Below are 21941 nucleotides of genomic sequence, written 5' to 3' on the forward strand. Positions count from 1 at the left end.
ACTCCCTTAAGAGCACGATAAGGCGAGTGTTACATACGACGGGCCCAGTGCCAACAGAGGAGGAATATACCGGTGAAGAAGTCAGCGAAGTCAGCTCGGTTCTTAGCCCGGTCTACAATATTGAGGAAGAGGTCAGCGAAATAGACAGCGTATGTACGGAACAGTTCGGGCAGATGATAACCGAAGACGAAGGCCCGATATACAGCCCAGCTTACGAAACGGCATCTGAGCATAGTTTGGGATACGAAGAAGAGGACGAAGCAATGGTAAGGGCGCCAACGCCTATCTCAATTTCATCGGAAAGCGAGGGCAGCAACGAAGAGGCTCCACGAAGAAAAGGAGAGTTCTCCATACGCCAATAGGATACGGCAGAGCATGGCCGATGGTTCGTGGACTATAATAGGCGCATAAATTTGAGGATGCGAGTCTAATATGGCGACCTTACTGGGGAAGAGACGGCCCAACCACCGGCAAAACAAATTTGCGACGGTGCCGAAGAAGACCGCGCCCCTATCGACAGAAATGACGTGCTGAGTCTCACAGCAAGCGACGACGTGGCGCTGGTAGAATCGGCCAGCGGCAACAACATTGGAGAAGTCAGCAACTCGCAAGACTTGATCGGCGAGATCGAACGGTGGCTCCAGGAATCCATAATACCCGACACGTGGGTGAATAACTCGGGCGTTGACCCTCTCCAAGAAGCTCTCGTCAGAGAAATTGAGGCACACCTTCAGCAGACCCAGCAGAAGAGAGGAAAGCGAACGTTCCGGCGCGACATCGACGGCAACAGCTACAGAGTGCGGATCACGAGGACCGGCCTCGTAAGGATAGACGTGATTCTAGCAGGTGAGGGGAGGGTGTGAGGACCTCCAAATCCGAAGGCTTTCAAGCTCCCCACAACACCGTAAACATATATATTGAATTAAAAATTAAAATGTAAATACTTTGTACATACATTGAAATTACTGAATTATTTACCTATGTACACACAAATTTACATATACATATTTATATATCCTTATAAATTATTAAAATGCCAAATTTATATAATTTTACATAAACATATGAAATACCAGATTTTTCTGCCAAAGGCATATTTACATACAAGTAAAACTTAAATCGAACAATAGATGTTAGGCGCGAAGCTAAGAATTTACAAATGTACAAACACAAAAGAAAGCACAACAGGCATGCCCAGTTAATCTAATGTAAGCATACAGGCGTGTGTACATATGTATGTTAACTGAGTTATTTGAAGATTTAAGACAAAAGAAGAATGTATCACAATAGAAGAGTTAAATAGACATAATTTTAGTGGTTAAGCATTGTTATTGTAATATCACCGTTTGCCTGTGCGCAAATTAGTATAAAAGGGTGACAAATCCTTAAATAAATTGAGTAGTTAGCTAGCACTAGCTATGTATAGTAGTTGGCTGGTTACACTGGTCAGCGAATAGTACACCTGGGGGCTTTCACCTCACGAGTACTTAGTCAGTATATTTGTTGGGCGGTTCTCACCCCCATCAACCGGAAGGATTAGTGGGTGGTTTTCACTTCCGCTACCCTTTAATAAGCCAGGCTTAGAAATAAGGGGAGATAATAATTTGGAAAAAATAAATATATACATTTTATATATAATTACAGGGTTTGTTTTACTAGGTACCTAACTCTACTCTAGGGAACCCTGGACGGACCGAGCTCTACTCCGGCAGAAGGAAAGGTCCGTCACAAATTCATCAAGGCACTCGTTGGAGGGATTCCTGGTTGCTTCGCAAAATAGTCGCTTTAATAAAATTTAAACACTGTGCGCTTGTTAATGCCGAAATGGTCGCTGTGAAAAAACGGATTGAATGGACCAATGTCTTGGCCAATGTCTTGTCTCAGGGATTGTGCCGGTCAAGATATAGTGCAGAAAAGAAGAAAAGTTTGGTATTAGAATTTAATTAATATAATATCTTTATTTAACATAAAGATTGTGCACAAAATTAATATATTTACAATTTTAGGTGAAGCTGGAACTGCAGCGGGATACGTCCTTTGTACTTGGTGTGTGAAAACAAGTGAAGTAAAAAATGTATAACAGGTCAATACCGCTTGCAAGTTAAACTGTTTGTTTATTCCAGCGATGTTCATTTGTATGATTAACATAAAAGTTTGACTGGCACTGTTAACCAATATAAGAAAAAGTGCGAGGGCTACCTTTTATGTTTTGAGTTTGGGCTGTTGGCCTAACCAGGCATATTACATTCCCCACCACGCTAGTTTAAAGAAATTTCTAGTAGTTTTCGACGCTTACTATTCAAATGATACCGGTTTTCGCTGAATGACGTCCAAATGATTGACCTTAATTGCAGCGAGACTTAATCTCCTTCTTTGGGGGTATCACTTGTATCCTTATGGTGTATCGCCAGACATTAAGCTAATGTTTCCTCAAGACAAAATATTCCCCAATAACTGGGACCTTTAGTGAATATTCTGGAGAGACCACGCGGAGAAAATACGTGAGTACCTACTAGTTACAAAGTAACATTTGGCATGGATTCGGCTCCCTTTTGTGCAGCTAGGGTCATGCAGCAGTGTGCTAGAGATACTGCGGTGAAATTGCCTCGAGCGGCAGAGGTTGCACTGAACAATTTTTACATGGACGATTGCTTGTCTGGGGCTGATACGGAAGAGGAGCTACTATCCCTATGCAAGCAATTGCAACAGCTTTTGGCGGCGGGAGGCTTCGAGCTTTACAAGAGGTGGTCAAATTTGAGCCATGTTCAACGGTCTCTCCATTTAGAATCTGACAATAATGACAATTGGCTCAATACCCATAACGAAGCATCTGTGCTGGGTCTAAAATGGATTCCTTCCACGGACGAGTTGTCCTTTGCCGTGAAGTCGCTAACTGATGTAGATCCGGACTCTTGGACTAAGCGTACGGTTTTAAGTATCACTGAGCGGATTTTTGACCCCGATGGGTTGGCATCACCGTTTATAATAAAGGCAAATATTTTGCTCCAATGGATCTGGCAGGAGAAATTATGGTGGGATAAGATCTTACCTGAACCGCTAAAAACTATGTGGCAGAAAATATTTTCCCAAATATACAATTCAACAACGTACGAGTTCCGCGTTGAACTTGGTTTTCACCAGGACTTAACATAGCGTTGCATGGGTTTGCCGACGCTTCGATTCAAGCATTTTGATCAGCGTTATATGGAGTTATATACGATCAGGCTAAGTTTATGATCGCATCGCGCGATGCGACGAGAATCGCTAAATTATATTACTGCATATGGAAATGTTTATGACAAAGCGATTTAGCGTAAAGCGAATTGAGCGATTACAAGCGACAAAAGCGATGAAAATTTGCAACCAAAATATTTTGAATCTGACATTCAGTTGAGCGAAATTAGGGAGACAATATGGATGTTTTTATTGAAAAGGTACGTGACAAGCAGTGCTTGTGGAATTTGCGTCATGCAGATTACCACAATTGCAATATAATTAAAAAAACGTATATGTAAAAAGGCGTACATGTAAATTATGGAATTCACCACAATATTTTCTTTCCTTGGCGGTTGGATACACTTGATATTTTTATACTCAGCTGAGCAGAGCTCACAGAGTATATTAACTTTGTTCGCATAACGGTAATCCGTAACGGCATAAACTAATCGAGATAGATATAGACTTCTATATATCAAAACGGGCGGAAAAAGAAATTGATTTAGCCATGTCCGTCGATCGCTATTTAAAATGAACGAAATTCGACTATAACCACGCCCACTTTTTCGATATCGAAAATTTCGAAAAACCCAAAAAGTGCGATAATTCATTACCAAAGACGGATAAAGCGATGAAACTTGGTATGTGGGTTGACCTTATGACGTAGAATAGAAAATTAATAAAATTGTGGACAATGAGCGTGGCATCGCCCACTATTGAAAGAATGTAATTTGAAAGTTTTGCAAGCTGTAATTTGGCAGTCGTTGAACATATCATGATGAAATTTGGCAAGAGCGTTACTCCTATTCCTGTATGTGTGCTAAATAAAAATTAGCAAAATCGGATAACGAACACGCCCACATTTAAAAAAAATAAAATTTAAGTCAAATTATAACAAAAAATAGAATATCTTTACAGTACATAAGTAAATTATGTCAACATTCAACTCATTAATGATGTGGTGCAAAAAAATGCAAAAATAAAAGAAAATTGCAAAATGGGCTTGGCTCCGCCCTTTTTCATTTAATTTGTCTAGGATACTTTTAATGCCATAATTCGAACAAAAATTTACCAATCCTTGTGAAATTTGGTAGGGGCTTAGATCCTGGGACGATAACTTATTTCTGTGAAAAAGGGCGAAATCGGTTGAAGCCACGCCCAGTTTTTATACACAGTCGACCGTCTGTCCTTCCGCTCAGCCGTTAACACGATAACTTGAGCAAAAATTGATATATCTTTACTAAACTCAGTTCACGTACTTATCTGAACCCACTATGTATTGGTATAAAAAATGGCCGAAATCCGAATATGACCACGCCCACTTTTTTGATATCGAAATTGATCAAAAACGAAAAAAATGCCATAATTCTATACCAAATACGAAAAAAGGGATGAAACATGGTATTTGGATTGGTTTATTGACGCAAAATATAACTTTAGAAAAAAACTTTGTAAAATGGGTGTGACACCTACCATATTAAATAGAATGAAATGAAAGTCCTGCAGGGCGAAAAAACCCCTTGAAATCTTGGCAGGAATACTGTTCGTGGTATTATATATATAAATAAATTAGCGTTATCCAACAGATGATGTTCTGGGTCCCCCTGGTCCACATTTTGATCGATATCTGGAAAACGCCTTCACATATACAACTACCACCACTCCCTTTTAAAAGCCTCAATAATACCTTTGATTTGATACCCATATCGTACAAACCCATTCTAGAGTAACCCCTGGTCCACCTTTATGGCGATATATCGAAAAGGCGTCCACCTATAGAACTAAGCCCCACACCCTTTTAAAATACTCATTAACACCTTTCATTTGATACCCATACCGTACAAACATATTCTAGAGTCACCCCTGGTCCACCTTTATGGCGATATCTCCAAAAGTCGACCACCTATAGAACTAAGGCCCACTCCCTTTTAAAAAGACTTATTAACACCTTTCATTTGATACCCATATAGTACAAACCAAGTCTAGAGTCACCCCTGGTCCACCTTTATGGCGATATCTCGAAAAGGCGACCACCTATACAACTACATCACTCTCTTTTAAAACCCTCATTAATACCTTTAATTTGATACCGATATCGTACAAACACATTCTAGAGTCCCCCTGGTCCACCTTTATGCCGATATCCCGAAAAGGCGACCACCTATACAACTACCACCACTCCCTTTTAAAACCCTCATTAATACCTTTAATTTGATACCCATATCGTACAAACATATTCTAGAGTCACCCCTGGTCCACCTTTTTGGCGATATCTCGAAAAGACGTCCACCTATAGAACTAAGACCCACGCCCTTTTAAAGTACTCATTAACACTTTTCGTTTGATACCCATATTGTACAAACACATTCTAGAGACACCCCTGGTCCCCTTTTATGCCGATATCTCGAAAAGGCAACGCCCTATACAACTACCACCACTCCCTTTTAAAACCCTCATTAATACCTTTAATTTGACACCCATATCGTACAAACACATTCTAGAGTCACCCCTGGTCCACCTTAATGGCGATATCTCGAAAAGGCGTCCACCTATAGAACTAAACCCCACGCCGTTTTGAAATACTCATTAACACCTTTCGTCTGATACCCATATTGTACAAACGCATTCTAGAGCCACCTTTATGGCGGTATCTCGAAAAGGCGTTCACCGTTTCATTAACACCTTTCGTTTGATACCCATATCACACAAACACATTATAAAGTCACCCCTGGTCCACCTTTATGGCGATATCTCGAAAAGGCGTCGACCTATAGAACTAAGGCCCACTCCCTTTTATAATAATCATTAAAACTTTTCATTTGATTCCCATATCGTACAAACACGTTTTAGAGTCACCCCTGGTCCACCTTTATGGCGATATCTCGAAAAGGCGTCCACCTATAGAACTAAGGCCCACTCCCATTTAAAATACTCATTAAAACTTTTCATTTGATACCCATAACATACAAACACATTCTAAAGTCACCCTGGTCCACCTTTATAGCGATATCTCGAAAACGCCTTCACATATAGAACTAAATCCCACTCCCTTTAAAAATAGTCGTTAACACCTTTCATTTGATACCCATATCGTACAAACATATTCTAGAGTCACCCCTGGTCCACCTTTATGGCGATTTCTCGAAAAAGCGTCCACCTATAGAACTAAGGCCCACTCCCTTTTAAAATTATCATTAACACTTTTCATTTGATTTCCATATCGTACAAACACGTTCTAGAGTCACCCCTGGTCCACCTTTATGGCGATATCTCGTAAAGGCGTCGACCTGTAGAACTAAGGCCCACTCCCTTTTAAAATAATCATTAAAATTTTTCATTTGATACCCATATCATACAAACACATTCTAAAGTCACCCTGGTCCACCTTTATAGCGATATCTCGAAAACGCCTTCACATATAGAACTAAATCCCACTCCCTTTAAAAATACTCGTTAACACCTTCAATTTGATACCCATGTCATACAAACACATTCCAGGGTATACAAGGTAATTTTCCCCTATTTTTTCTCCAAAGCTCTCAGCTGAGTATGTAATGTTCGGTTACACCCGAACTTAGCCTTCCTTACTTGTTTTCTTATGTATACTTTTTAAATATTTCTTTTCGCAACAAATGCTATTTTCTATTAATAAAATTTTACGAGTTAGTGTAAGCATGTTCCTTTCTCTACACTCCCACAACGTGAATAAACACGTGTTGAGTTATATTGTTGAGCATTCCATCGCTTGCGATTTCGCTCTACTATAAACACTCAATCGCCAGCGATAACGCTAGCGAAAATGTTATAAGTGATGGAGCGTTTCTCGTCGGGCGGCAACGTTGCTGGGTTAATTAATGCAGCGTGTAACGACAATCGGCGAAACACATCATAAGATAAAAATCCATTCGGCTTACTGCTGGTCGGGTAGTATTATTCTACTCGAGTAATCAGCAGCTTGGGTGTTTAGGTTGGTGCGAAATTGTCGAGCATCATCAATAACCAGACGGAAATCACACTTAGAGATCAGCTAACTCGACGACGCGCTAGCAATATGGATCATACAAGAACAACGCGACCATTTTGGGGCGATATACGAAAGATGGAACACATTGGACAAGGTGAGGGTAACAATAAAGGGCTCCGTCTGTCAAATACGATCAAGGCATTGGCTCCGTTTCTTCGGAATGGGATACTTCGTATGAGGGGCCGCCTGCAAGAGGCAGATTTGCGCCACTGCCAGCGTAATCCAACCATACTACCGGGAAAGGGAAGGTTAGCTTCGATACACTTGAAGCTACTACATTTTGGAGCACAGCAGTTGACAGCTGCATTAAGGCAAAAATATTGGATCATAGGGATGCGGGCGTTTGCAAGGTCCTTGATCAAACATTGTGTAAAGTGCGAACGGCTAAAGGCAAAAACGTGCAAGCAAATGATGGGAAACTTACCAGCTTGTCGGGTATGTCCAGCCCGCCCATTTTTACATTCGGGAGTAGATTACGCGGGACCCATCCACGTACGGCCAGACCGACGCAGAAGCAATGCGGTTCTTAAAGGTTATATCGCTGTCTTCGTTTGCTGGTATCCAAGTCGGTCCACTTAGAATTTGTATCCGATCTGTCCACCAACGCCTTCCTAATGGCGTTTATCCGCTTTACATCTCGATATGGCCACCGTCTGCATCTCTGGAGCGACAATAGAACCAATTTTGTTGGTGCAGAACGAGAGCTGAATCGAATGCTGCAGACTTTGCGTGGATCAGATCTCTTTGAGCAGTTATCAACGCAGCAAACCGGGTGGCATTTTATTACCCCATCAGCTCCTCACCAAGCTTGGTTATGGGAATCAGCCGTGAAGGCAACCAAGTATCATCTGCGTCGGGTGATGGGAGCCCGACTATTAACCATATACGCTATGCAAACGCTGCGGCAACTGTGGTGTAGTGGTAGCGTGCTCCGCCTACCACACTGTATGCCCTGGGTTCACAACGCGGGCAAAGCAACATCAAAATTTTAGAAATAAGGTTTTTCAACTAGAAGAAAATTTTTCTAAGCGGGGTCGCCCCTCGGCAGTGTTCGGCAAGCGCTCCGATTGTATTTCTGCCATGAAAAGCTCTCAGTGAAAACTCATCTGCCTTGTAGATGCCGTTCGGAGTCGGCATAAAACATGTGGGTCCCGTCCGGCCAATTTGTAGTGAAAATCAAGAGGAGCACGACGCAAATTGGAAGAAAAGCTCGGCCTTAGATCTCTTCGGAGGTTATCGCGCCTTTCATTTATTTTTATTTATTTTCAATTCACGACCATTATGCACTCAAAGTGCAGATCCTCAGGATTTGAATCCTCTGACGCCTGGGCATTTATTAATTGGCGAAGCTTTGTTTCCAGCTTTTTTTTTCTCGGACGTGGTGGCAGCTCACTGTTCTCAAGTAGCCCGATGAAACCAGGCTAATCCTGCTCATTTTTTTTTTTAATAAATATTTTTTTCTATTTCTTTTTTATGTTTTATTTATAATTTATAATGTTTATTGTTACCGAGTCTTTGAGAGGCAGTGGCTTCTTAAGCGCCGAGATCTAAAACAAATACAATAGATTAAAAGTATATATATAATTTTTTTAATTAGTAAGAGAAGATAGAACCGTTTTGTTCATGGCAAAGAGCGAGTCCGAAACATCAGTTATTCTCAAGGTAGAGCTATAATCTTCACAAAAACATAGAAAAGGTTCGTTTAGTTGGAAATTGCTTTGGCATTGTTTAAGAATTATAGGTTTATAATGCCTTGAAACTCGGCATGGAACATCCAAGTTTACTTCGTTCAAAAGAAATGGGCTTGAAATCGATCCATTTAACAGTTTAGCCCTAAATAGTACACCTAGCATTTCTCTACGACTTGCAAGAGTAGCAAGATTTATTAGTTTTAGCCGATTATTGTAATGTAACATACATATATCTTACATGCATTCCAAACGTTTCTCACGCTGCAGTGCATTCGACACTCTGCTTGTGTCGTAAGTGTGAATGTGTTTATTTTAAGCAACGCCAACATAATTACGTTCCCAAGGGCAAGCAAGCAAGCAAAACGCGTGCGATATATGAGCCACGCTTATGCACCAGCGACCGTGCGAACGGTTGCTATGTAGAAACGGTTACATCGCTCATGCAATATAAGTATGTTTAGTATATAGGAACTTTAGTAATAAGAATTTGTTTGGAATATTTTAGTATAAATAAGCAGAAATGTTATGAATAAATAGAACTTACGCTTGGTGCCGCATGAATGGCACTTCCTAAATTATTAGCATTCTTATTTTAAATTCTACAGAAAGGATGTAAAAGGAATTGGTTAGGGTATAACAAGCACTATTGGCACGGTTAAAGCAGACTTAAAAGACGATTATCTATTAATTAGGCACAAATATCACGTAGGAGAAGACAATTTCCCAATCCCATGCGATGGAATATTAGGATTAGATTTCATTAAAAAATATAATTGCATCTTGGATTATCAAACAGAAGGGGACACTCTAATACTAAGACCATATGACTACATAGAAAACATAATAATTCAGATGACTAACAAACCAACAATCAATGGTATTTCAATTCCCGCAAGATCAGAAGTAGACAAAATCAAATTAAAAATAACAATTCAGATTTACTAATTCCACGACAAGAATTGTCTGATGGCATTTTTATTGCAAACACCTTAGCAGATTCACACCAAACGTTTGTCAGAATTAAAAATACAACAGATAAAAATGCAATACTCTATGATTTCAATATACAAACAGAAAATTTGAATGATTATACAATAGTTAAAAATAATAAACTCGAAAATGAGGCCAACAATAAAGAAAAATTAGAAAGATTAAATAAAAATTTTCCAAACTTTGCAAATAAATCACTTAATGTATTATGTGCAGAATTCATTGACTTTTTTCAATGGAAACAGAACCAATTACCACTAATAATTTTTACACACAAAAACTTCATATGAAAGACAATAACCCGGTCTGCGTAAAAAATTATAGAATACCAGAAGCTCATAGGAGTGAAATTAATAAAGATGACATAATAGAACCTTCAATTTCAGAATTTAATATTCCAATTTTATTAGTACCAAAGGACACTCCCAAATAACCAAGAAAAAAGATGGAGAATGGTTGTAGATTACAGACAGGTAAATAAAAAACTAACCCCAGATAAATTCCCGTTGCCAAGAATTGATGAAATACAAGATCAATTAGGAAGAGCTAAATATTTTTCATGCTTAGGTTTAATGTCGGGATTTCACCAAATTGAACTCAGCTCAGAGTCAATGGATATCAGACCCTTTACAGCAGCTAACGGTACTTTTCTGTTTAAAATATTACCGTATGGCCTTAAAGTAGCCCCGATCTCATTCCAAAGAATGATGACGTTAGCATTTGCAAGATTACAACCTTCACATACATTTTTATACATGGACGATTTAGTCGTATTAGGATGCTACGAAGAACATATGATTAACAAGTAAGGAAGACTAAGTTCGGGTGTAACCGAACATTACATACTCAGTTGAGAGCTGTGGAGACAAAGTAAGGGAAAATCACCATGTTGTAAAAAGAACCTAGGGTAACCCTGGAATGTGTTTGTATGACATGTGTATCAATGGAAGGTATTAAAGAGTATTTTAAGAGGAAGTGGACCATAGTTCTATAGATGGACGCCATTTAGGTATATCGCCATAAAGGTGGACCAGGCCTGACTCTAGAATTTGTTTGTACGATATGGGTATCAAATGAAATGTGTTAATGATAATTTTAAAAGGGAGTGGGCCTAAGTTCTATACGTGGACGCCGTTTCGAGATATCGCCATAAAGGTGGACCAGGGGTGACTCTAGAATTTATTTTGTGCGATATGGGTATCAAATGAAAGGTATTAATGAGTGTTTTAAAAGGGCGTGGGCCTAAGTTCTATAGATGGACGCCGTTTCGAGATATCGCCATAAAGGTGGACCAGGGGTGACTCTAGAATTTATTTTGTACGATATGGGTATCAAATGAAAGGTATTAATGAGTATTTGAAAAGGGCGTGGGCCTTAGTTCTATAGGTGGACGCTTTTTCGAGAAATCGCCATAAAGATGGCTCAGGGGTGACTCTAGAATTTATTTTGTACGATATGGGTATCAAATGAAAGGTATTAATGAGTATTTTAAAAGGGCGTGGGCCTAAGTTCTATAGATGGACGCCGTTTCGAGATATCGCCATAAAGGTGGACCAGGGGTGACTCTAGAATTTATTTTGTGCGATATGGGTATCAAATGAAAGGTATTAATGAGTATTTTAAAAGGGCGTGGGCCTAAGTTCTATAGATGGACGCCGTTTCGAGATATCGCCATAAAGGTGGACCAGGGGTGACTCTAGAATTTATTTTGTGCGATATGGGTATCAAATGAAAGGTATTAATGAGTGTTTTAAAAGGGCGTGGGCCTAAGTTCTATAGATGGACGCCGTTTCGAGATATCGCCATAAAGGTGGACCAGGGGTGACTCTAGAATTTATTTTGTACGATATGGGTATCAAATGAAAGGTATTAATGAGTATTTGAAAAGGGCGTGGGCCTTAGTTCTATAGGTGGACGCTTTTTCGAGAAATCGCCATAAAGATGGCTCAGGGGTGACTCTAGAATTTGTTTGTACTATATGGGTATCAAATGAAAGGTGTTAATGAGTATTTTAAAAGGGCGTGGGCCTTAGTTCTATAGGTGGATGCCTTTTCGAGATATCGCCATAAACGTGGACCAGGGGTGACTCTAGAATTTGTTTGTACGATATGGGTATCAAATGAAAGGTGTTAATGAGTAATTTAAAAGGGCGTGGGCCTTAGTCCTTAAGGTGGACGCCTTTTCGAAATATCGCCATAAAGGTGGACCAGGGGCGACTCTAGAATTTGTTTGTACGATATGGGTATCAAATGAAAGGTGTTAATGAGTATTTTAAAAAGTAGTGGGCCTTAGTTCTATATGTGGACGCCTTTTCGAGATATCGCCATAAACGTGGACCAGGGGTGACTCTAGAATGTGTTTGTACGATATGGGTATCAAATTAAAGGTATTAATGAGGGTTTTAAAAGTGAGTGGCCCTTAGTTGTATATGTGAAGGCGTTTTCGAGATATCGATCAAAATGTGGACCAGGGTGATCCAGAACATCATCTGTCGGGTACCGCTAATTTATTTATATATGTAATACCACGAACAGTATTCCTTCCAAGATTCTAAGGGCTTTTGATTTCGCCCTCAAAAACTTTTTCATTTTCTTCTACTGAATATGGTAGGTGTCACACCCATTTTACCAAGTTTTTTTCTAAAGTTATATTTTGCGTCAATAGACCAATACAATTACCATGTTTCATCCCTTTTTTCGTATTTGGTATAAAATTATGGCATTTTTTTCATTTTTCGTAATTTTCGATATCGAAAAAGTGGGCGTGGTCATAGTCGGATTTCGGCCATCTTTTACACCAATACAAAGTGAGTTCAGATAAGTACGTCAACTGAGTTTAGTAAAGATATATCGATTTTTCCTCAAGTTATCGTGTTAACGGCCGAGCGGAAGGACAGACGTTCCACTTCGCCCTTTTTCACAGGAAACAGTTATCGTCCTAGCATCTAAGCCTCTACCAAATTTCACAAGGATTGGTCTTCGACTTATGGCATTAAAACTATCCTAGACAAATTAAATGAAAAAGGGCGGAGCCACGCCCATTTTGAATTTTTCTTTTATTTTTGTATTTTGTTGCACCATATCATGACTGGAGTTGAATGTTGACATAATTCACTTATATACTGTAAAGATATTAACTTTTCTTTTAAAATTTGAAAGTGGGCGTGGTCGTTCTCCGATTTTGCTAATTTTTATTAAACAGGCATATAGTAATAACAGGCATATAGTGTAACGTTCCTGCCAAATTTCATCATGAAATCTTCAACGACTGCCAAATTACAGCTTGCAAAACTTCTAAATTACCTTCTTTTAAAAGTGGGCGGTGCCACTCCCATTGTCCAAAATTTTACTAGTTTTATATTCTGCGTCATAAGTTCAGTTCATAAGTATTTTAGACCTACCAAGTTTCATCGCTTTATCCGTATTTGGTAAGGAATTATCGCACTTTTTCGATTTTTCGAAATTTTCGATATCGAAAAAGTGGGCGTGGTTATTGTCCGATAACGTTCATTTTAAATAGCGATCTGAGATGAGTGTCCAGGAACCTACATACCAAATTTCATCAAGATACCTCAAAATTTACTCAAGTTATCGTGTTAACGGACAGACGGACGGACGGACGGACATGGCTCAATCGAATTTTTTTTCGATACTGATGATTTTGATATATGGAAGTCTATATCTATCTCAATTCCTTTATACCTGTACAACCAACCGTTATCCAATCAAAGTTAATATACTCTGTGAGCTCTGCTCAACTGAGTATAAAAATTTACGAGATGTTTTCGCAACTTGTAGAAAATATAATTTAAAATTACATCCAGATAAATGTATATTTTTCAACCAAGACGTAACTTACCTTGGTCATAAATGGACAAGCAAAGGAATTTTGCCGGACCCCAGTAAATTCGAAACTATTAAAAGCTATCCGATACCTAAAATGCGGATGAAGCAAAAAGATTCGTCGCATTTTGCAATTATTACAGAAGATTCATACCAAATTTTGCGGAATATTCTAGAATAATAACAAGACTTTACAAGAAAAATGTAGTTTTCGACTGGACAGAGGACTGTAATAAATCTTTTGACTATTTGACAGCTGCATTAATATACCCTATCCAGATTTCTGTAAACAATTTTGTATAACAACAGATGCTAGCGGCTATGCTTGTGGTGCAATTTTGAGTCAAGAATACGAAGGAGGGCAATTATCAATTGCCTACGCATCAAGATCATTTACTAAAGGAGAAATTAATAAAGCAACAATTGAAAAAGAATTAGCGGCCATTCATTGGGCCATAACATATTTTAGACCATACGTTTACGGTAGAAAATGTTTGGTCAAAACAGACCACGACCCTTAACATTCCTATTTCCGATGAAAAATCCATAATCAAAATTAATTAGAATAAGATTAGATTTGGAAGAATATGATTTCGAGGTGGAGTATATCGCAGGAAAAGAAAATTATGTAGCAGACGCATTATAACGCATAGATATATATCAAAGACCTAAAAGAAATATCGGTAGAAGCGTGTAAAAGCTTAAAAGCAACAATCAGATCGAATACTAATTCCAGTAATAACCGTAGTAAAATTGAAAATAATACAAGTCACAAAGAGAACCCAATAATATTTGAAGCGCTTAATAAATGTGAAGTAAGAAGACTAGTCCAGTTCGTATTCGACCCACCGAAATTATATTTCAAAAAAGGAAAGAAAATATGTAGCGAAATTATTATAAAAAACCTAATTGTTGAGGCGAAGATTGACTTAGGACAATTCTTTACCAGGCTTATTAAAGAAGCCGGCAATTTAGGAATTGGAAAAATACAGTTGTCCTTAGGAGACAAATTGTTTAAAAATAATTATACCCGGGTAGACACATTTAAAGAAATTGGGACCTGGCTAAGCGCGCGTGACTCACTACACCGGCACACTGGCAGATGCAACCCTGCCACCCACTTAACACACCACACACTAACACGTTCACACACATAAATTGTCACACCACACATATACATACATATATAAACTTTTTCACTTTTGTAAAATTTTCATACGACTCGGTCGATTCGCGCCATCGCAGCTACAAGTTGTAAAATAAATAAGTGCTATACTTTCCTTAAAGTTGGAAAACCTTTTTCTTTTTTTTATTTTTCGCTACGATTGTTCGAAGGTGAGTGCAGTGGAGTGCATAGTGCAGATAAAAGGGCTAGAATTATCTAGTACCAAATTTTTAAAAAATTTAATTATAGAATTAACTCCGGAAGTTATGCACGTGTCAAATAACGAAGATATTAAAGAAGTTCTTCACAAATTCCATGACGATCCTTTTTTTGGTGGCAACCCAGGAATAAATCGCATGGCAAATAGAAAATATATCAAAAAATTCGTTCATTGTAATAAAAATAAAATAAATAAAAATTTGAAAGTGCATATGATTATAACAGAAATGCCCACAAAAGCGTTCGACATAGTACAAATAGATACGATTGGCCCTCTTCCCAGGTCGGAAAATGGAAATGAATATGCAGTCTCTATAGTATAGTTGCAATACCAATACCCAGCAAACATGCAAAAACAATAGCTAAAGCGATATTTGAAAATGTTATCCTAGTATATGGTTGGATAAAACAATTTTAACAGATATGGGAGCGAATATAAAAATAGCTTCCTCATGCAAGCTTCTAAAAATACACCATAAAACTGCAACACCTTATCACCACCAAATTTTAGGTACAGTTGAACGTAGTCATAGAACATTCAATGAATATGTACGTTCCTACATATCCATTGACAAAAACGATTTGGATGAATACCTTAAATATTTTTCGTATTGTTATAACACAACACCATCTTCAGTTCACAATTATTGTCCATATGAATTAGTCTTTGGTAAAAACCCCAGACTTACGAATTTTTACAAGAAAATACAGTATGCCCTTTATACAATTATGACGCTTACGACAAAGAAATTAAATATAGGTTACAAATAGCGCAAGCTAGAGCTTATAAATTAGTAAAAGAGGCTAAGGGAAAACAAAAAATTTGTTATGATAGGAAAATACAATATAAAGAAATAAATTTAGGAGATTTAGTATTAGTCAGAGATCAAGCAGGTCATAAGTTAGATAGTAAGTATAAGGAACCCTATAAGGTAGAAAATATCGACAATTTAAATAACTTAACATTAATTCCCTATAATGTAGAAAATAGAAACATAGGAAACATAAATTATCCTCTAAGCAATAAAAATAAGAAAATCATAGTACATAAAAATTAGCTTAAACTCATAGAATAAGAACACTTCAATTTTGTAAACACAAAGAAAATTTTTATTGCATGCAAAAGAAAAATACAATAATAAGAACAAACAAAAATTCTGAATGACATAAATTATCTAATAGCCCCATTGAAAATCTAGTAAACAAAACAAAATTTTGCAACATTAGTTATTACCTAACACCAAAGAAAAAAAAATGTAAAGTCATAAACTCAAGTACTTCACACTGACACAAATATACCGCAAAAGAAAAACAATTAAAATTGAAAAAAAATTTATTTACAAAATCAAAACCACTTATTAATAAGCAAACCACTTGAGATTCTGTCATAAATTTAGTTGAAATATAATGCCTCTACACTCAATGTAAAGTCATCCTCTAAAAATTGGTGGTGTAACATACATACATCTTGCATGCATTCTAAACGTTTCTCACGCTGCAGTGCATTCGACACTCTGCTTGTGTCGTAAGTGTGAATGTGTTTATCTTATCTAACGCCAACATAATTACATTCCCACAGGCAAGCAAGCAAGCAAAACGCGTGCGATATATGAGCCGCGCTTATGCACCACCGACCGTGCGAACGGTTGATATGTACAAACGGTTACATCGCTCATGCAATATGTATGTACGTATGTTTAGTATATAGGTGCTTTAGTACATAAAAATTTGTTTAGGATATCTTAGTATAAATAAGCCGAAATGTTATGAATAAACAGAACTTACTATTGGTGCCGCATTAATGGCACTTCCTAAATTATTAGCATTCTTATTTTAAATTCTACAGAAAGGAGGAAGATTATACAAGGAGTCCCATTGAAGATTTCTCAAGGCGAAAAGCAAAAACTTTTTTTGAATTGATTCTAGCCTATCCACATGAATTTGATAACGCGGATTCCAAATTATCGACCCATAGTCTAATATCGGCCTCACCAACGATGTAAAAAGGGTTTTTGTAACGTAAGGATCACTAAACTCTTTTACCAATCTTTTCACAAATGCTAAAACTCTTATCGCTTTATTGACTGTGGCATTAATATGAGGGTTGAAACCAAGTTTGCAATTCATTGTAACTCTCAACTCGACAAAAACATCAACATTTTCCAGAGTTTGGCCATTAATTGTTTAAGAAGCTGGCTGTACGTTCCCACGTGAAAAACACATGAAATTACATGTTTCTATGTTGAACGGCATAAAATTCGCATTACACCAAGTAACTAAGCAATTTAAATCCGACTGGAGTACAGAACGTTCTTCAACCGACGCATATGATTTAAAAAGTGTCCCAGAAACCTGATCATCCCAACAGACATCTGATTGAAGAGCCCACGCCACCTAGGGGCTTAAAGAGTAATCTCCGTAAGCATTTTGAGGAAATACGGCACCTTAGAACTCAGCCGTATGAAGCAAAAAACACAAGGAGGTCCTCAGTGAATTCCACAAACAGGAGTAGGACCTTTATGCCAGTAAATGCTCGGTGAATCCAGTACTCAAAGAACAGTACCCAAAACTTGCGGAAGAGGAACGCATACTCCCCAGGGAAACGCGAGTCACTCTAGCTCAACTTCGTTCTGGATACTGTAACAGGCTAAACTCTTACCTATCCAGAATCAACCCCGACATACAAAATGTATGCCCCGCTTGGAATGTGTCCCACACATGACACCAACCATCTCTATAATTGTAATGTGGAACCAAAGCCTCTAACACCCCTTTCATTATGGTCCACCCCTGTTGAAACAGCAAGTTTCCTTGGACTCCCGTTAGAGGATATTGATGGCAATTTGTGATCGGTCGCACCTATTGGGCGTGTAGAAAAACAACAACTTAAAAAGTGTTACGTCGCGTCGTCGGCATACATTAAAATTTTAGAATATTTTATAGTTGTGGAAATATCGTTTATAAAGAGCAAAAACAAAATCGGACCGAAATGGCTGCCCTGAGGCCCACCGGAGGGAACATCGGTGACATTCGAACAAATGTTATTAAAAATAACTCTTTGAGTTCTGTTGCTAAGATAGGAGCAGATCCAGCGAGTTAGGCCAGGTTGAAAGCCAAGCAATTCAAGTTTATAGACAAGTAATGAGCGGCATACTCTGCCGAATGCTTTGCTGAAATCAGTGTATATAACCTCGGTATGATGATTATTTCTAAAGCCATTAAAACGTGAATTGTAAATTCAAGCAAATTGGTTGTGGTTGATTTACCTCTCCAAAAGCCATGCTGAGAAATATCTATCAATGTAGAAATCGAAAATGTAAGTTGATTAGTAACGATTGCTTCGAAATGCTTAGGGATAGTGGAGAGCTTTGCTATTCCACGATAGTTTTCAATAGACGCGTTGTTTCCTTTTTTATGGAGTGGGATAAGAAGAGATTCCTTCCAAGACGACGGGAGAATGCCATTTTTTAAAGAGAGGTTAAACAGATCAGTAAGCGGCTGGTAAATGTATTCCGCATATTTTTTAAGAAAACATGTTGGATCAAATCGGGAACGTATTTGAAGGATTCGTTTAGGGTCTTTAGATGTAATAGAACATCGTCAGGCAACAAATGTGGAGCACATATTGAGTTACTAGAATGGAGCTCATATGGATAATTTGTAGGTGATGAATCATCCACAGCAGAGTAATTAGAATGAAAGAATTGTAACCTTTATAATACTTTTTATTAAGTTCAAAATACTTGTGACGGAAAATATCGTTCTGTGCATAATCAGAATGTAAAGTGGTTTTCTTATATAATTTTAATAAAAGTGATTTTAAGCTATTGCATAGATTTTATCGCGGGCTTGGCGACTAAATCAAAAAAAAACCGTAACGGATATTTGTCAAAAAAGGTTCGAAAAAGTTCGGTGTTAGCAACAGGCCAAATACATAAAATTGGATCTCTATCATAAAGTTAAAGTTAAAGTTAAAGCAAGAAGAATTTCCCAGCTTTAGGCCACACATATATATTAGTAATAAAAATGCAATTAATTATACCATATATGTTGTATTTACTTATTTTGTCGATATTTCGATTTGAATTAGAAATCATCTTCAGGGCTGTAAAAAATACATTTTTATATAAAAACCATAAATGCACAAACATAATCTAACACTTACACTTGTGAATGCACCTTGTCGACTCATTTAAAATTTCAGTGCAGAACACGGAATATCATAAACAGAAAACAAAGATGTATGCAAATAATAAACAGCAATAATAAACAAAATATCTGCTAACAACAACGTATATATTAACTTATTGGACACCCTCAGCATTATTGTTGCTAACTTCTCTTCATTACCAAATGTCTGTATGCGTGAGCGATGTTGTCGTTGTAGCTCTTAAAATTCATGCGTATGTCATTAGGTGTATTGATAATATGTAGCATTTCGAGAGCGTACCGCTTGGAATATTGTTTTTCTTCTTGCAATATTGTAACATTCTCTAAGTCCGGAAAGTGTGCCGTGGTCTTGCAATGTTGGAATAAAGCCGTTCTGTTGTCGTTAGAGTGGTCGCGATTTTTGATGTTCCTTGTCTTTAGTTTTGATTTATTAGTACCCACATATACTATGTTGCATACGTGGGACCCGTCGCCATTACATTTAATTTTGTATATTACGTCGGATTTCTCGTATTTTTCGATTTCGCTTTTTGTATTGCTGTATATTTGTTGTAGTGTATTTTTATACTGGAACGCGATTTGAAATTGCTCTTTGTCATACATGTTTGAATGTTTTATTCGGTTAGACAAACCAGATGCAAATACGGCAGTCTTATATATTTTTTTTACGTTTTGTTCTTTGTTTTTATTCGTAGCGTAAAATTTGTGGATATAACCATTTATAAGGTGGACCGGAAACTCGTTGTTTTGAAGTATTTTTTTGATGATGCTTATATTTTTCGGGTGACATATTCTATCGCTGATAGAGAGAACTCGCCTGATACAATTTTTGACAGTGTTTATTATTATATTCCTATCATGTTTCGAGATAAAATTTATTAACCTCCCGAAAGCCGTAGGCTTTTTATACCAGTCAAAGGTTAGGTGGTTGTTATTTCTTATTACTACCGTGTCCAGAAACGGCAACATTCCATTTTTTTCCATCTCAGATGTGAATTTTACTGAGTTATGAAATGAGTTCAAGAGGCCCATAATTTCTTCAACGGAATCGGTTTTCACAATAGCAAATAAATCGTCAACGTACTTTGTGAGCAGACGAGGTTTGTGCCGTGATTCTTCCTCAAATTTCAATAGTAATTCCTCCATTACTAGATCGGCTCTTACCGGTGATGCTGGTGATTCCACCAGCGACACCGACAACATCGCTCAGGCATACAGACATTTGGTAATGAAGAAAAGTTAGCAACAATAATGCTGAGGGTGTCCAATAAGTTAATATATATTGTTTATTATTACTTACTTACTTACTTAATTGGCGCTTAACCGTCTAAGCGGTTATGGCCGTCCAACAAGGCGCGCCAGTCGCTCCTTTGCTCCGCCAACCGGCGCCAATTGGTCACACCAAGGGAGTTTAAATCGTTTTCCACCTGGTCCTTCCAACGGAGTGGGGCCGCCCTCTACCTCTGCTTCCATAGACGGGTTGCGATAGAAACACTTTCTTGGCCGGAGCATCATCTTTCATTCGCATAATATGGCCTAGCCAGCGCAGCCGCTGCGTTTTAATTCGCTGGACTATGTTGATGTCTGCGTATAGCTCGTACAGCTCATCGTTAAATCTTCTTCGGTACTCGCCATCGCCAACGCGTAGAGGTCCATAAATCTTTCGAAGAACTTTTCTCTCGAACACTCCCAAAGCCGCTTCATCTGCTGTTGTCATGGTCCATGCCTCTGCCCCATATAGCAGGACGGGTACGATAAGTGACTTGTAGAGTATGATTTTCGTTCGCCGAGAGAGGACTTTACTTTTCAATTGCCTACCTAGTCCAAAGTAGCATTTATTGGCAAGATTGATTCTTCGCTGGATTTCAGTGCTGATATTGTTGCTAATGTTGATGCTGGTTCCCGAATAAACGAAGTCTTTTACTATTTCGAAATTATGGCTGCCAACAGTAGCGTGGTTGCCAAGGCGCATATGCGCTGACTCATTGCTCGATGACAGCAGGTACTTCGTTTTGTCCTCATTCACCATCAAACCCATCTTTACCGCTTCTTTTTCCAGCTTGGAGTAAGCAGAACTAACAGCGCGGGTGTTTAGGCCGATGATATCAATGTCATCAGCATATGCCAGTAATTGCACGCTTTTATAGTATATTGTTCCAGTGCGGTTAAGTTCTGCAGCTAGTATAATTTTCTCCAGCATCAAATTAAAGAAATCGCACGATAGGGGGTCACCCTGTCTGAAACCTCGTTTAATTTCGAACGGCTCGGAGAGGTCCTTCCCAATTCTGACTGAGCTGATGGTGTTGCTCAACGTCATTTTGCACAGCCGTATAAGTTTTGCGGGGAAACCAAATTCAGACATAGCGGCATATAGGCAGCTCCTTTTCGTGCTGTCGAAGGCGGCTTTAAAGTCGACGAAGAGGTGATGTGTGTCGATTCTCTTTTCACGAGTTTTTTCCAAGATTTGGCGCATTGTGAAAATCTGGTCGATGGTAGATTTACCAGGTCTGAAGCCGCACTGATAAGGTCCAATCAGCCGGTTCACGGTGGGCTTCAATCTTTCGCACAATACACTTGAAAGGACCTTATATGCGATATTAAGAAGGCTGATTCCACGATAGTTG

General features: G+C 38.3%; 1 protein-coding gene across 1 annotated transcript in view; it reads right to left on the bottom strand.

Moving 5' to 3' along the window:
* The window catches only part of Gat (GABA transporter), a 1840468-nt gene that overhangs the window by 1795790 nt on the left and 22737 nt on the right, over nt 1–21941 (bottom strand). The window lies entirely within an intron of this gene.

Source organism: Eurosta solidaginis, chromosome X (assembly GCF_040869045.1).
Source record: "Eurosta solidaginis isolate ZX-2024a chromosome X, ASM4086904v1, whole genome shotgun sequence".
NCBI classification, from domain to species: domain Eukaryota; kingdom Metazoa; phylum Arthropoda; class Insecta; order Diptera; family Tephritidae; genus Eurosta; species Eurosta solidaginis.